The 16,717-nt window shown below is 40.5% G+C and overlaps 1 long non-coding RNA gene across 1 annotated transcript; it reads right to left on the bottom strand.

Moving 5' to 3' along the window:
• Window positions 1-11,329: 11,329 nt before the first annotated feature.
• LOC106017571 (uncharacterized) lies at window positions 11,330-15,882 on the bottom strand. The gene is made up of 4 exons (XR_001191106.5): window positions 15,618-15,882; window positions 14,117-14,235; window positions 12,722-12,924; window positions 11,330-12,211 (listed from the first exon to the last, which is right to left on the bottom strand). It is a non-coding gene; the product is annotated as an uncharacterized lncRNA (long non-coding RNA).
• Between the last annotated feature and the right edge of the window lie 835 nt (window positions 15,883-16,717).

The following is a 16,717-nucleotide window of genomic DNA, read 5'->3' as shown; positions in this document are numbered from 1 at the left end:
CAAAGACACCACACTCTTGGAGAATCATGCTCACTAGGTTTTAGAAGTGACCTGGTTCTGTTCTGTATTATTTGTTGAACTAGGACCCAAGATCTCATGAAAATGAAAAGAAGGAAATGTGATGGGAGAGTTTTCTATGTAAGGGTTGTATCATTACTGGAAAGTATTACCCAGTGTGGGCTTGAGCTTGGGGTCTGTGGAACCAATGGTCTTGTACTGAAAATAAGAGTCCTGACTTTTCAGTTAAGAAGCTGTGCAGATGTAGAAATAGTTTGGAACAGGGCCTTAAGCAGGACTGTCTGTTGATCAGCACTCGCTGGTGCAAAGATTATGCAAATAGCCACAACCTTTACCTTTCACTGTGTGTATTCTGCAGCTTGCAAAAACATGTTTGAAGGCTGAGGTGGGAACTTTTTGTGTGAATATAAGCTATTATGGAGAAAACCCTCTCCTTTTACAGAGTGATATTTCATGGATTATGAAATATAACTCTTGGTTTCTTTCATTTGTGGTTGGTAAAATGTATTAGTTTGTCAGTAATGTCCTCATGTCCATACAGTCCAATCAGTGATAATCCCTCTCTTTGCACAGCTCTCTTTCAATGGTTTTCAGTTGGAGTAGTTGACAGGCTCCAGTTAACTGGAAGCTTTTCAAGCAAAAATATTTATAAAGAAGAAATAAACCCATGACATTATTTTGGCCAACCTGAGATTAGACATTTTAAAGTGTTCATTATTCTGTCACATCCTGCCCTCTAGAGCTTGTACCACAATTACCATTCTGTTCCCCTGTTATTCATCATAAAATGTATTTTAGATATTGAAACCCAAATACACCAAACAGTGGAGCTTCACCTGGTGTATAATGCCGAAGAGAAGGCACTGTGAATCATGACATGACTGGCCCAAAGGAGCTGAGAATTTTCCTCACTGGGTCAGATAGAAACTAAGACCTTGGTTCAGAGAAGACCCATTTGCACAGTACCCTAGAAAAGTCCAGCTTGGTTCCCTTCTACAATGTTACTTGGAGCCTGCCTTTCTTGGTGTGAGTTGTGTTTCCTTGTCTTGTCCCCTCATATCCAGGGCACACTGGTCTATCAGAATATCTTGTGGAACAATCACAGGCTTAGTTTATAGTTCATTTATTCCCACATTGTAGCTGTTTGAGCTTTAATATCACTTTGAAACAGGCTTCTTTGGGATGCCTTTTTGTGTGATGTCAGTCTAAGTTTTCTTCATGCTTACGTGTCTCTGATCTGAGCAAGTTTTATCAAAGGCTGAAAAGCAGGAAGTTGTCCAGTCTTTGTACCGGTAGCTGGATGTTCCTCTTGGCTATCAGCGAGAGGAGTTGCAGAAAGGCAATTTGTGTTGCAGGAAATAAAGAAACTTATTGACTGTGAAACAGGTGCAGATATCCCTAAATCCAGTTTGCATTAAGTGCGATCATTGATTTTCAGCTCTATAACTGGAGATATGAATGTTCTAACAGCAATGGCTTAAAACAAACAAACAAAAAGACAAAACAAAAACAGGCAACAACAAAATACAAACAAAAGACCCCACACAAACAAACAAAAAACAAAACAAACAACAAACCCAGAATCCCCAAAGCCCTCAGATGTTGATGCAGTTAACTTTTTTTTTTTTTTTCACTATGAACATCATGTAGGGAATATTGTTATCCTTCAGGTAGATTTTGTAGCAATTCTGCCAAGGTGGAGCAAACCAGTGTTATGCATTATGTATGCATTCTATGATTCTATGTATGTTTTTCTGAAGCAGGTAATGTAAACAGATTTTTTTTTTTTTAATCACCAAAGTCACCTGGAAATATTTAGGCTCCAGGCTTCCTTCTAAACACCACTTTATTGGTTTTTGCTGTAGTGTGAAACTGTAGAGGAAAATTCTCATGTTATCTGTCTCCAACAGATTTACAATATTGCAAGATTAATTATATTAGCTGCATTTCACGACTCAGTGCATTTATATTACCATTTCTGAAGCACAATCATTTATCAACAGCAAACTTCGGGGCATTTACTTTCCATGTCCTGATATTGTGAACTTCAAAGTATGTGAACTTGCCTATGAGCTGCACAAGTGTATATTCCCTTTCCCAAAGAAAATTTGAGTTTCAGCCTCCTTCATGAGTTGGACAATGTTTTCCTAATTATGATGTGAATATCATGCTTAGATTCTGATGCTTTCTTTTCTTATATTTTTTCCCACTCAGCTTTTGATACTGCAAATTATTCAAGTAATTGTGATTTATCATGGTGTAACCAAGAGAACTGATCAATAGACACTGGTCAGAAATCTCCAACTCAGTGTGGAGGCTGCGCTAGGTCATTTCATCTGTTCCTCACCCATTATGAGATTGCTCTTCCATGATTTGTTCTGTACATCTTAGCTCTAATCAGTTCCCAAATAACTGTCTTTGGAATGAGCAGCACCTAAACTTCAGCCTGCCTGAAATATGTTAGTTACAATTCAGTTTATTATGTTTTCCTCTTTCAAACTCAGAGCTTTATTTTTTTTTCAGATTTATTTATTTATTTATTTTTTCTGTGCTGAGTTGAGACATATTAGCACTAGCTTTCAAGGTGTTAGTTGCAACTGCATAGCTACAAGCAAAGGTTTTCCTTCACAGGCCATGCTGAACTTTGAATTGCCACAGTTACAGATGCCTAGATTTAAAGATATGTCCTTCTTACAATGATTCACACTGTGGCTGCAGCATGACCATGCCCTGAATTTCACCAGCTTTTGTAGGTAAGGACCTACCTACTCCCACTTGAAGTACTTTACATCAGGGGGATCAAGGGCTGGATGTGTGCAATAGAGCAGTGTTATCTGACCACTGAGAATGCTAGCTGGTAGGAGACTGACTGAATTGCACTTTAAGCTTTTGTGTGACTGGGGATGCATGTGTGGATGCACAAGTTTGGCACAGTTTGTTGTGTCAGGGGCAGTGCTGTGCAAATAGCAACCTGCTTCTTGAGCACCTGAGTGAGAATAAGAAGCCTCAAAACAGAGATCTTTGCTGCTTGAAGAGCCAGCAACACCATTTTTCTTCTCCATTTCCTCTGATTTCTCTGAGGTCTGCAGGAGTTAAGTCTGCTCTGTGTCTCTTTTCAGAATGTCACAATTTCTTTTAAATTGTCAGCTTCTTTTCTGGAGAAGGAAATATTCAAACAGCAGACAAACACGCACTGCCTGCCCTCAGACTCTGCCTGCCCTCAGACACAAACACATAGATTACCCACCTGCCATACAAGCAGCCACATACTTGGCAATTTAAAAAAATAACACCTAGTGCTGGATAAAGCAACAATACTGCTGAAATAATAGTTGGCATAAAAAGTATTGCCTTCCCCTCTATTTTCTGCTACATTATGGATTGCAAATTCCCATAATTTTGAACAATCCAACCACAACCACTCTTTCCCCCCCAAATAAAAATCTAAAGCTGAAGTGGGTTGAATGCTTCAAAAAGCTCATAAATTAGTCCATGTTCATTTTGACAAAGAGGGCAGATTGGGACTGCAGAGACTCATTTCTGTTTCTGTATCTGGCTCTCAGGCAACTTCAGGCAGGTCATTTTTGCCTTGTAGAGCCTCAGATTTTAATGCAAAGAATTACAACTCTGAAGCACTTAAATCCTGAAGATAATGATACTAATTTCATTGTAAAATGAAATCTAGGGAGGGACAAGTACTCTGTGTATGTTGAAGAAGGAAAAAAGCTCAGTTCTTATTTCCTTTAACAGACCTAATATCACAGCTTCGATTTTCCTTCAATTTACGTGGGTGTTGGTTGCAATTTTTAATATCGTTGTTCATATGTCATTTTCCTACACGAAGATTAATAGCCACTTACTTTGGCTGTGAATGTCTTGGTGTCCCTGGGACAAAAAATGGAACGGCTTCATAGATGTGATTAGAGCTACATCATTCAAGACCAGGCTTTCTTCAGAAAACAAATGTTTCCCTGCAGCAGCTCTCAGAGATGTGGTGGTTGAGAAAGGTGAGTGAGAGGTACCAGATTACAGGCCTTCACTTCACCATCATCACTATAGTTGTTTGAAAAACAGTTTGGATGACACACTTGAAGAGTACTGCAACACACGTCCAAAACAAAGGGCATGTAAGGCTAACAAATTTACACACTCAGTAGATCACTCTTTGAATATTGCAACTTCACATAAAGGAGGCAATGGAAAGTCCACTGAAATGTTTTATTTATTAGTTTTCTCTTGCTATTAATCTCCTTTTTTTTTTTTTTCTTTCCTGCCTATGATGTGTGAGTGGCAACATATGGGAGCATTATAAATCACAGTAAGAAATAAACAAACAGCTCTATTTAATCTTGAAGGGGGGGATATTAAATTCTCACCACCCCTAACTTTCTATTATCTCATCATCAACACGTTCAACACCTCAATCGCTTGATGCTGTACAAGACTAAAATGGGGACCCAGCTCTCAGTAGATGTTTAGAAAAGCAGATCCAGATGTTTTCCACAAGTCTATTTCCAGCCACTCTGCTATCTGATTCTTGTCACTTCTGACACTAATCAAAAATTGGGTGGCAGTTCAAGTTTGATGCATTTTGATTCTGGGGTCAACTGATAGAAGAACATATGTGTCATTGTAATTAAAGGGACTTTCATGGATGTCAGAAAAGTTTGGAGGTCACAACAGCCTGTAATATGTTCTGAGTATACAGTAACAAACCCCATGAAGCAATCACAAAAGCCTTCAAAGGCACCTGCCTCTCTCTTGCGTCTCATAGATTTTTCCATCTCTCCTGCTTTCATACTGTATTTCATCCTGGGAAGAAATTAAAACTGGAGTCAGTCTCCACCCTTGTAAGAAGCCCTAAGCAAGATGATGATGATGATTATTATTTTGGCTCAGTGTAAAGTTGGGAGACTAAGGATTGTTGAGCAAATCCCTTCTCCAAAGTCAGTTGGAAGCACATGCTGCCTCCTTCAGGCTTCCTTTTAAGGAGCTGGGCTGCGGGTATGAGGAAAAGAGAGGAATGAATTTCCTTTTACCTTCCTTTCCATAGGTGTAGTGTCTAAAAGAAAGATCTTCAGGGCTGCAGCCTTTACAGCAACAGATAGGAAGCTGTAGCTGGGAAGTGGTGCAGTGCTCCAACTCCCATTGTGTTCCTTCCCCAGGGTGAAAGAATTATTCAGAAAGGTTCAAATTTCTCAGTGGCACAATGAATATCTGATGCCCCAGATGGTCTTTTTCTATTTGAATAGGTGGAAAAATAAAGCATGCCCCAAATATCAAGCTTGCATTTTCCTGACATGCATAACTTGGTGTCCCCAGATGCCATCGTAAGCTCCTTTAGCAAGAGGCTTAGGTCACTTGGATCATTAAACTAAGCTACTTGAAACAAAAACCAAGGCAGTGGTGGCAAATAGGCAAAGGAGTGCTGGGCTAAACTGGCATTCAGCAAGTCCTTCAGTATTCACAATAGTCTCTCCAGGGCGAGGAACCCCCTTGGGCTGCTTCTGAAGGACAGGAGCTGATCAAGCTTACCAGCAAGATGTTAATGCCAATGGTATGGCTCACAGTGGGAAGGAAGAGCAAGCAAAGCTCTTTTAGGGCCTGCATTGCAAAACCTGCCTGGGAAGGGACTCCCAGCACAATCATTCATGAATTGTCTGCACTGCCACGAAGAGGGAAAACATTTGGATTTAAAAAGCAACCTTTAAAAAGAACAAACCCAAGCAAACAAGTGCAAATAGACCAGCAGTTTCCTAAGATGCTTTGGGGATGTCCTAAGCTTTATGAACGTGGTCTGGGATGTTCTTTGTTTTCTCCAACACAAAGATATCTGTGAGCTGCACCTCACTCATACACTGGCATAGCAGAGGAAGCAAATATCAGCTTGCGCCAAGAGAAGCCAAGGAAAATATGTCAGCTCAGTACTGTAGTTTGTATACTTTGATGCAAATTTCAGTCTTTCTAATGAAAAACATTTGAAGTGAGAGGATAAATAAGGATCCATCACCTCCCATCAGAGGAGGTCGAATTTCTAACTCCAGAAAGCTAGGGAAAGGGCCAGAAGAGAACTGAGTACAGAAGGTGACGTGATATATTTCTGCATTAGTCCAGGGAGAATGTGATGGTGCTAGAAAGAGAGCCTGGATATTAACTCCCAGTCTAGCCAAAGCCTGCTGGCTTGGAAAAGGAAGCACTGGATGTTCCACAGCAATTCAAAGGAGAATAAATAAGGTTTCTTCTACATGTTGGTTGCCAGTGCATTTCAGTGTGGAAGACACTGCTATGGCTCTCTCTGCTGCTCTGGAGAGTCACATCCCTTTTCCCAGTTATTGGCTTAACCTCTAAAGCACGAGGGCTGTTATTGTAAGGTTTCACAAAACCAGAACACCTCCATAAAGTATACCTGAATTTGAACACATGATCATACCCTGTGGCCAACAAGCTGTGCTGAATAAAGTCAGGTTTTAGGAATAGCCAGATTATTTTCCACTGTGTTTATTTTCCTGCAGGAGCCATTACTGTGAGTGATTAATAAACTGTTGTGTGGGAGCTGGTTTCTCTGGTGTCCTTGCTGTTCTCTTTGGATAACATCGAGGAAAATGCAGTGAGAAATTAGCCAGTTAATGTGCTGTGTGTCAGTACTGCAGACGGATGGTTGATTGTGCTCTTCTCTGCCCTGATTCACATTATTGGAGCCATTTCACTTATCAAGAGGGCAGAACTGCTCCCAGGAAATGACAGTGGAGCCAATCCTGATTCATTATTTGTGGATGGAGGCCTCCGTTTACAGCAGGATCTGTCTGGATCCCCTGGGAGGTCAGCATGTGTCATGGTACTGTCTTCTTGCACAGAGGACATAACATCAGCCTGACAGACAGCTCAGCATCCCACAGGATTGGTTCTGGCAGCCCCAGGAGCAGTGAGAGCTTCAAACATTAGGAAGGAAAAACTAGGGAGTGTAGAAGCTCCCTGGTGAAGGCAATTTTTACTCAGAGCATTTATGGTTTAACGAGCCACTTAGTTTAAAATAGAGATTATAGCTTTTCTTAATCTCAGAAGGGACATAGATGATTCACTTTTAAGCTCAGAAACATGTAGGAGACATGAGATATGGGGTTAAAATTCCCTTTTATTTAAACTGGTGCCCGGCACCAGGGCAAGCCTTTGGAGGGGGAGGGAGGTGAGACCAGCAAAACTCATTAAGGACTGGCGCCTTCTGGCCCCCTGGCCTTCCCCTGAAAGCCAGGCACTTTGGCTGACACAATCCCTTCCTTTCACGGTCTGGGCCTGTCCCCATTACAGCATTCCCCAAACAGTGTTGGAAACAGCCACAAAGGGCAGCATTGTGTCTGGGAAGTGAATGGTGTGCAGGCGGTTCCAACTGAAAGAGAAAGACAAGCGAGAGCACTTCCCACGGACAATGAGAGGGCTTGTGGCTCAGGAAGCTTCCCAGTCCATTAGGATCTGCCGAGGACAATGGCCGTGTGTGGCAGAGAGGAGGAGAACGTGGCCTTGCCGGTGGCCCCTGTCCATCACTGGCAGAGCAGAATTGCTGCCGTGGGACGGAGCCTGAAGGGGCTGAGGCACTGAGGGCAGCACCCCACTGGTGAGGGGTCAGCACGGGGGGCTTGTCACAGCTGTGCTGACCCCAGGTGTGCAGAACCTTTTCGGCCTCTGGTTGGGCAGCAGCCCAGCCCAAAGCCTGTCCTTTCACTGAAAGGCAGATGAGGAAACCCATTTAAGGGAAACCCAGTGGTAAATGGCACGGATTGCCTCTGCAGGCTGAACCCCTGGTGTTCCTGTGCTCAGACTTCTATTATTGAGGTTGGGCACCGTGCTGGAAGCAAGAGAACTGGTATTATTTTCCTAGGTCTGTGGTCATCAGCTGCCTGTGACTCAGTGCCCCTTCTTACAAAAAAGGGAATATTTTACTGTTGTCCAATGGAATACTGGAGTACAAGGAAAGCAAGGTACTGTAGAAATGAAATGCAGTTTGGAAGCATTCAAATATTTTCCTCTGTTTATGACAGGTTCATCTAATTTGCTCTATCTGGAAAACACCAGAAAGCTTGGCTATGTTTTTAACAAGGTAGATATGTGGTCCATTTCAAGACACACTGGATTTTTTTTCTTTTTGAAATAAGTTTAACTAGCTTTATTTTGAAGTCATTCACAAATTTCTCAAAAATTTCTACATATATATCCATCATAAAGTTAAGTGTGGTTTCACATCCCATAAATTGGTTTCTCTGATTCACTTTTTGAATCACCAATTTGTTTTGTGAAACCACCCCTGCCACTGTATAGGACCAAAAGCTTTTGGTTTTTCTCAGTATAGAGCTTTCTGTTGTATCTTTCACCTCATCTTTTTAAGCAGAAGAAATGAAACCTTGGTATAATAGCGGGGAGAATGCCTCCTGGAATGCTATGAAGTCCTGGTCAGAAATATGGAACAGATGCACCCAGAACATGATACAAAGTTTGTCTTTATTTCTTGTTTGCAAGTACTTGAAAATGGAATGGACTTTAATATTATTAGGAAAATCTCCTGGCAAGAGAGAAGGTGATTTGTGAACCCAAATGGCCTTTACCACTTACAGGAGATAAAAAAAATTACACTCTGTTATTAAGATCTTGTCATGCTTACATTGCACTAGGAGGTTATCCACTGAGCATTTGATGGTAAGGAGCTGACGTCCATACTAGCCCTGCTTCACGTCTCCTGCAGGGAGAGCCCATTGTGGACTGGAGTGCAGTAGGTGTATCTGCCATTTTGTTTTCCTTGTAAGAAGTGCAGAGAAGCACATGTGGGACAAGTTTGCCTTCAGACATTACTTCTGGTCAAATGCACAAACATAGCCAGGCCTGACCATAAAACATACCCATCTGCATATGCGGACTTTCTTTGATTCTAAGGCTTCTCTGGGGGAAAATAATAGAAATATTTTTTCTGTGGAGCCATAGGAAGCAAAGCCATCTAGTCTTACCATCAACATGTTTTCTTAACTTTAAATAAGGTTAAAAAAGGGAGTAATTCAAGCGTGGCAGCTCTAATTGGCTACAAGTATAATCCAATAACCTCATTTCACCCATATTGTTAGTTGAGTTAATTGGACCTGCACAGCCACCAGCTAAATATATTGGTGTATGCAAATGGTGAAACTAATTTCCTTCATAAACCTTCCTTCTGCTGAAGTAGGAATTGGGAAGAAGGGATAGGGGAGAAGGAAGGCTGTGCTGACGTTGTTACTTCAAAAGATCAATTCTCTTCCAATTATTTGCTCTCTCTAGATAGACAGGACAGAAAATATCATTAATTCCTTTAAATAGATAGGGGAAGGGAAGTAATTTCATTCCTACTTGAAGAGACTGCAGAACAAAAGTGATTGAGCTTCTGGTTGCCTCAAATCCAGAGCTCCCCCACTCTTTTTTCACAGTCTCTGTGTCAAGGAGCTGATTTTCTTTGCAAGACATGCGGGGAGGGATCCTTCACCAAAATGGATTTCTGGGTGTTGCAAGGACTTCCAGAAACTGGAGGGAAAACGGGAAGCTGGTCTTCACTCCAGCATTTATTTTAGCAGGGTCTTTTGCAATAGAAGAGCTGCAATTTGTACCATGCTGCGTGTCAGACAATTCCATTTCCAATGGTAACCTGAAAGCCCTCCAAGAACATGTCCCCTGGTGCCTGATGTAGAGGAGTGACAGTCAGCCCATTATCCAAGTGTCTGTACCTTGGGTAATCGCTTTTTTTCCATCACAAGAGAGGAGGGTCTTTAGAAGTCAAAGCCTGGACTGAAGCCCAGCTACCCCAGCAAGCAAGAGCTTCATGGCAGCAAGGCTTAGGAGCTCCAAAAGGTGTAGAAAGCTGACATTGTGGAGGTGAGGAGCAGCCTCCACACAGTTAAGTCTTGGCTTAAAAAAGTTGGCTTAAGTCCTCAGCATTTCCCATTATTATTCAGCTGATGCATTGAATTTTCTTTCTGCTGCTTTAAAGCAGTAGGAATTATTCTTATAACAGTTTTTTTTTTACATCATGCCAGATCTCTGTACTGTCTCTGTTATGCCCACTCATTAGGCTTTGTCTCTTGCATATTGGAGTTACTGCAGGACATAGAGCATCTCTGGTATTCTGTGCTCTGTACTTGTGTCATGCCTCCCCCAAAAAGCTGACAGCAACCACCTCTGCTTGGAGTGCGATAGCAGCAGTGGCATGTCCTCATCTCAGTTTCCATCTTTCATAGGCAGTCCCAAATGAAAGGATGTGCACGTCCTCAGGTGTCTTTCAACCGACTTTGGAGCAGGCTCGCAGTGAATTGGGACTAGCACCATGCGGGGAAAGGAAGAGATGCTGCCTGTGATTACTATTTGAACTTGATAAGGGGACAGGAAGGAAAAGGAAAAAGAAGTTCTGAGACAAGGCTGAATTGTTAATGCTTTCCACAGTTGCACTTGAAATTCAACGCCTGCTAATATTCCCAGGGAAATCACGAGCTCTCTCTCACACACATGCACACACAGGTTTAATTTCAGCAGTAAATGAAGTCGTAATGCAAACAGAAAGCTAACAGCAGGGAAGGCTATGCTTGGCCAGGTCTGCTCGTGCTACAAGTAATACATATGCACCAGTGCAAAAAACTGCCCCCAGAGAGCAGTTAAGTCTTTCTACCAGAACCACACACTGAGAAGCCTACTGTAACTTTTAACTACAGCTTGCTACAAAAGAAAGTGTGCCGTGGTCTTCTATAATATCGGAAAGGGGAAGAGATAAGGAAGGGACAAGTGGTACAGAGATCATGTGGAGGACAGATTAAAACCTGCTTGCCTTTAGTTAACAGGGGCATGAGGCAAGGAAGTATTTCCAGTACCTCACCCAAGATTTCCTCATGTTCATACCTGAGTGCTAGTGATGCGGTATTATTGCAGAGTGGTCAGGAAAGGACTGGATGGGGAAAACCATGACCAAAGAGGTCGTGGCATCGCCTCTGCTTCTGGGAGCTGAAGCTTAACTGACTCCTACTAAATGAATGAAAGGATTTCTGGCCTGTTGTTGTCCAACATAGGCTAGGCCAGGTCTTGCACTGGAGAAGTTAACAGTGTTCCTATGTAATTCACAACAAGGTTAAGACTGGTTTTGTCTTGTGACCAGAGAACTGGGCAAGTAAGACACAGGCTGGTTTCCAACTGGGCTTTTCCTCATTCACAGCGTTTGCCTTGAACCCAATGCTTAATAAAAAAATGTCTTACCAGGATGGGAAACATTAAAAAGTCTTCCCAATAACAAATCTTTATACAGCAATACAGCTTTAAAGTGTTCTTTTTCTTCCTTTCAACGTTTGTCACCTCAGTGTTAGAGTAAGCTTTCTTCTTGCAGAGTGTCTTAAGCAAACACTGTAAATATTTGGAGACCCAAATGACTAGATTAGCAGTGATGCCATCATTAATAGCAGTGACAGGAAGGTGTCAGAGTTGCAACTTTTTATGTTTTTTAATTGGTCTTGCAATTGTATTGTCAAAATATTTACCCAAGGGTGTGATTAATAATAATAGGTGACAGCTTCAATTATCCTCAAACATATAAGAAAATATCAGCTCTCAGATACAATCTTTAAAAGCATGTCTTAAGCTGCTTTTACAAGCTCACTATGATGAGAATAAATACAGAGATAAAATTTGCAATTAGAACACTTGCTTATTCTAATCTTTCTTATTTATTTTTTCTTTAAACAGCATGGAGACAAAATGTTTATGTACACATCAATACTTATCTGAGGATCACCAAACATTCTGCATGCTGCTTTCCTAAGTTCTTAATTCAGTCCCCAACATAGACATGACATTGAGAAGAAAAGTCATCTTAGATATGTTAATGATATACAGACCAACAGAATTTTTAAAGAATAAAAATAAAACTGCCAACCCCTTAAATACAATTGAATAAAAACATGAGATATCTTACACATCTGAACCATAGGTTTTCCTTTGCAATCAAATAAGAAGTAAGGTTTGTGTCTCCATATGTTTCATTTCCTTCCATGTTTTTCCTGTGTGGTCTATTTCTCTCTCTCTCTCTCTCTCTCTCTCTCTTTTTTTTTTAATCTTTTTATTTATTTTTTTATCTTTTCTGTTTGTTGTTTGCAGTCAGTTCATGGACCATCTTCTCTTCTCCAAAGGAAGAACAGTTGTTCACAGCCTGAAGGAAGAGGCACATAAGTTTAGTGACTATGAGACTGGGCTTCAAAAAATATTCATTTAGTCTTACCATTTACAAATCATGTACCACCGTACAACATAGGAACTTTGCAAGCACCATTGGCCACAGCAAACTTTTCAGTGCATTCAGTTTTATACTATGAGCAAGAAGCCTTAACCATAAGATAACAAGAGAAAGGAAAGCTGTATCCTGTGTCATATAAGCTCTAGTGAACAAACAATTCCTGATTTTTATCAAGGATTTTCTATGTTATTTTTTATCCAGTCGATGAATTCACATTTTTACCTGTCCTCACTTCAAAGATTTTAAGGCTTTACTAAAATATTATTAAAGCAAGTTTAGTATTGTTTAATATCTAATTTATTTATTTATTTTTTTACAACCCTGATCTTTATCAATTTGTTTAAATAAAGGAACCACAGAAGTTCTGAAGTGATAATAGTGTTCCTGAACACTATTATCTAAACTAACAAACTAACAAACACTCACCAGTTTTTGGGCTCAGCAATGTTAAAGCAGTTGGTTCTGACTCCATTAGTGCTGCCACGACAGGTGTGTTGCTAGCAAGAGGAGGAAGTGTTGTGTTTGATCCATAAATGATTGAAAGGATCCCAGATCCAAGTGCTCCATCTGTGTAATTTTTAATTGGGATGGCTTACAGGAATAGTGACCATGAAAAAGTCATGAGCTTCCTTGAAAAAAGGCAGATGAAATCTTACTTAAAGGACTCTTGGGTCTCATTTCACTTAAGCATATATTTAACATTCAGTGAATGACTAGTCATGTTGACATACAGGAGGGTCTCAAGATACTGAGGGCTGGGCAAGTGTTTAAGTACTTTTGCCATTACTGGCGCTGGGTCATTAAGAATATTTCAACAACAAAGTATGATCTTAATTATTTTGCTGTTTTAGCAGCCAGATAGTGTTTCACTGGTCAAAAAACAAACAAACAACAACAACAACAACAAAAAACAAACAGTAAGAAATGTCAAGAAATAAGATACAATTGTTCTATTGGAATGTTCCCTTTGACATAATGCAAAATTATACCTGCTGGTACACTTTTTCTATATATATATTTTCTCTCTGTTTATATAAGAAGCAGGTACAAAGCTTTTGATGTTTCCAGCAATGGAATTACCTCTTTCAATAAATATATCTGGGGACAGTTTTTTGTTTTCTGACAGAATTTCTTTTTGCTCTTTTTCATTGCAGATAGTCTTTAATTGCAATATAAACAATATCTTCCTCACTTCAATCCATCTGAAAAGAATAAATGAAAGAGAGAGAGGGAAATAAAAAAATCTGAAAAAGAAAGAAAGAATAAGGAAAGAGAGGAATAGATAAAGAAAGATTAGGTGCGTATGTGCGTATGGTGGTAGTGGGGCTGAAAGGATGCTGATCCCTCAAAAACTGCATCTAACATATTCCTGGTGCTTATTCTGCACTTTGATTATGTGAACATCCTGTTCCTCTTTCTAATCCCGCTAAACTGTGCATCTCATTGATTTCCCATGGCAGCAAAGTCAACACATGCTGCATAAAAGACATTCCCTTTTATATATTGTTTTAATTTTGCTGCCAGTCATTTTCATTGACCCCTGTTTGGATTGCAAAGCTGAAAGAGGCAGAACATGCAATCTGCTGGGCTGTAAATTGCTTGTTTATTTACAAACTCTCTCTTTTCTGTCTCTTTTTATTTTGCTCCTGCCTTTTTAAAATAATTATTATTATTTTGCTCACAAGTGAAAGTTAGCAGGACTTTGAGTATGTGGATGACACCAGCCCCTTCTGTTGAAACAGCACAGTCTGCACACTGCTGAGGCACCGTGGCTCACAGAGCTCTTAATGGAGATCTCCTCCACCTGCTCCAATGACATACCTGTTGTTGAGAAGAAGCTACCCAGCTGCAGCAGTGAAGGCAGTGTGCTGAGTCCCAGTCATATAAATCTACTGGGTAAATGTTGTTATCTTGAACACGTTATTTTGGGAGTTAGATATCTGAAAGATGAAAGACAGCATCAAGATGCAAAAGGTGAAAATGAACTTTTGGATATTACAGAAATTAGGGGGAAAGAATAAACATCTTTCTAGCTGAGAAGCATAGATGAGAATCTATCAGGCAGCTGCATTATCAATCTTATTATATTAAGCATAAGTGTAAATACTGAAAAATTCATGAAGCAGAATGAAACAGTAAAGCTTAGTTAAAACCCAGAGCTCTAGTTTGATATATGCAGTGCTGACAGGATAAAGTGAAAGGAAAGAAGGAGAAAGTACAAGGGCAGTTTTACATGTTCTTTTCTTCACAGATTTTTCAAGATGATTTTTGTTCATGAAGTTCAAATAGTGGATTGTGGATCTGTGCCTGTTGCATAGGGCACATCTCAAGGATTGAGGGATTCTCCCTTTGAGGTTCCTCTCTCTCCCCTCTTGGTGCTGGGGAAGGTTTCCTGCTCTCAGACTGTTCAGAAGTGTGGCTATGGCTAGTGTCAGATGAAGACTAGGTTTACCAGAAACAGAGTATGAGAAGAGAGTTTAGACATTAGGAAAGGGAGCCAGACTTTCACACTGGCTGGGAACTGTTTGGGGAATGAGGCCATGAAAGTAGTAATGTGGTAACTCTGGGAATTGAACTGCTGTGCTACAATGGGCACTAATGGGCCTGTGAAGGCACTTCAGACTCGACTCTTTAGCTCTCTGCAAAATTCAGCTCTGTGTGCAAAAATTTCACACTTCATTCTGTAGTGCATGTATCCTAGCTACATGTAATGACTATTGATATTGCAATATAAGGCCTGTTGTAACTGACGATACTTTGGCCTTACTACCAGTGGGCCACTGAGGACTACACCACTGCAGGTCTGAATGTGCAAGTGTGTGGGCACATGTGTGTGCGAGAGGATTCAATTCCTCTCCAGTTTCACTCAGCACATTTGCTATTGTGATTCAATAACAAAGGCATAAACTGCTTTTTGAGGATGTGCAGGCAATGCCAATAAAAAGGAAGAGGATCTGAGCTTTGGCTCTGTAAGTACAAAGAAAGCAGGCAAATGCTCATTGGGTCTTTTAATACAGAGACTTCAAAGAAAGCCTCTACACACACACACACACACACACAAAGACAGGGAGTGGGAGAGAAAGGGAAAAGTAAAAAGAGAGAACCAACAAAAGAAGTTAACTGTGGAAAAAGACGACTCACGGATGAAAATATATGGAAACCACAGCGAATAAGCCAGCTAGGTATTTTACTTACAGAGAAAGAGAACAGATGCAAGTTATAATGGAATTTTTTGCCCCGAAGGAGAGCTGGATATTATGTTTATAAAGACACATGTGAAGAAAAAAGAGTAAGTACTTATGCATGTGCAAGGACAATTTACCTTGGGTTTGGGGGTTTGTGTTTCTTCAGAGAACCAGACCTTTTCTTTTCGTATCTCACCTTTCTTTCTCTGGTTTGGGTTCCTCTTTGTTATCCTCCCTCAAGGCCCAGATGGACAGTCATGGCAATCTGTCTCTTTTACTTAAAAAGGAGAGAAGGAAACCTCTGAAGAACCTTCCCTTCCCTCAGCCCCATGGGATAGGGCCTAACCTTGGCTCTTGCTTTGTTTAGGCACCCAAACATTGAATGGGAAGAGAGGAGGTAAGTGAATCTAGACCTCAGTGATCTACTGAGTCATCTTGTCCTTGTTCTTTGAATCCTCCATAGATGTGTAGTACTGGGAGCTAGTATCTGCCTGAAGCACTACAATATTTGCTTCTTTCACAACCCCTGCCAAGCACAGTCTTTATTTTCTCTGCTGGCCAAAGAGGATCTTCTACGTTCTGTTCAAAATGCCTTCCCTCTTCCTTAACTACCGAACTAGGAGATGAGGCAGAGAAGCCAGTCCTACACATAGAGGAACACAACAGGACTTTTTTATTCTGAGACAAATAACATTTTTACTTTGTTGTCCAAGAATGTTCTAAAGAAAAAGTTTGGAGTCTGTGTTTAAATTATTCAGTGGTGTGGGTGTTGTGCTATCACTTCTCATTAACTGGAATGGGATTTGTGGTATTTGGGTTCTAATTGCTGGGTTTGAAGCTTAATGTGAGGTACTGATGCTTGAAAAATCATCTTTCTCATCTTTCCTAAACTGAAAATTTTGAGAACATTTTGCCCTTGCATAGTAAAGGGGACTTGTGAGGCAGCCAATCAATCAATCAGTCTCAGAGTACCTGTTGGGTAAGGACATTTCTTTTGATATATACAGAACTAAAGTTTAATCCAAAACCTCAGGCAAACACAGTTCAACCTTCAAGAACAAAAAGAGCAACAACACAACTCCATAAACAAAGCAAAGAACAAAACCAGTTATTAAATTCTAATGGCAGCCAAGTAAATCTTAACATCTATGAAATGTGTATGTGTGTGTATATATACAAAGACACACATGGACACAAACACACAACCATGGACATTTTATTTGAATAAGCTGATATA

Source organism: Anas platyrhynchos, chromosome 6 (assembly GCF_047663525.1).
Source record: "Anas platyrhynchos isolate ZD024472 breed Pekin duck chromosome 6, IASCAAS_PekinDuck_T2T, whole genome shotgun sequence".
Lineage (NCBI taxonomy): Eukaryota > Metazoa > Chordata > Aves > Anseriformes > Anatidae > Anas > Anas platyrhynchos.
The sequence above is the reverse complement of the archived record's forward strand: the minus strand, read 5'-3'. Positions and strand labels throughout refer to the sequence as shown.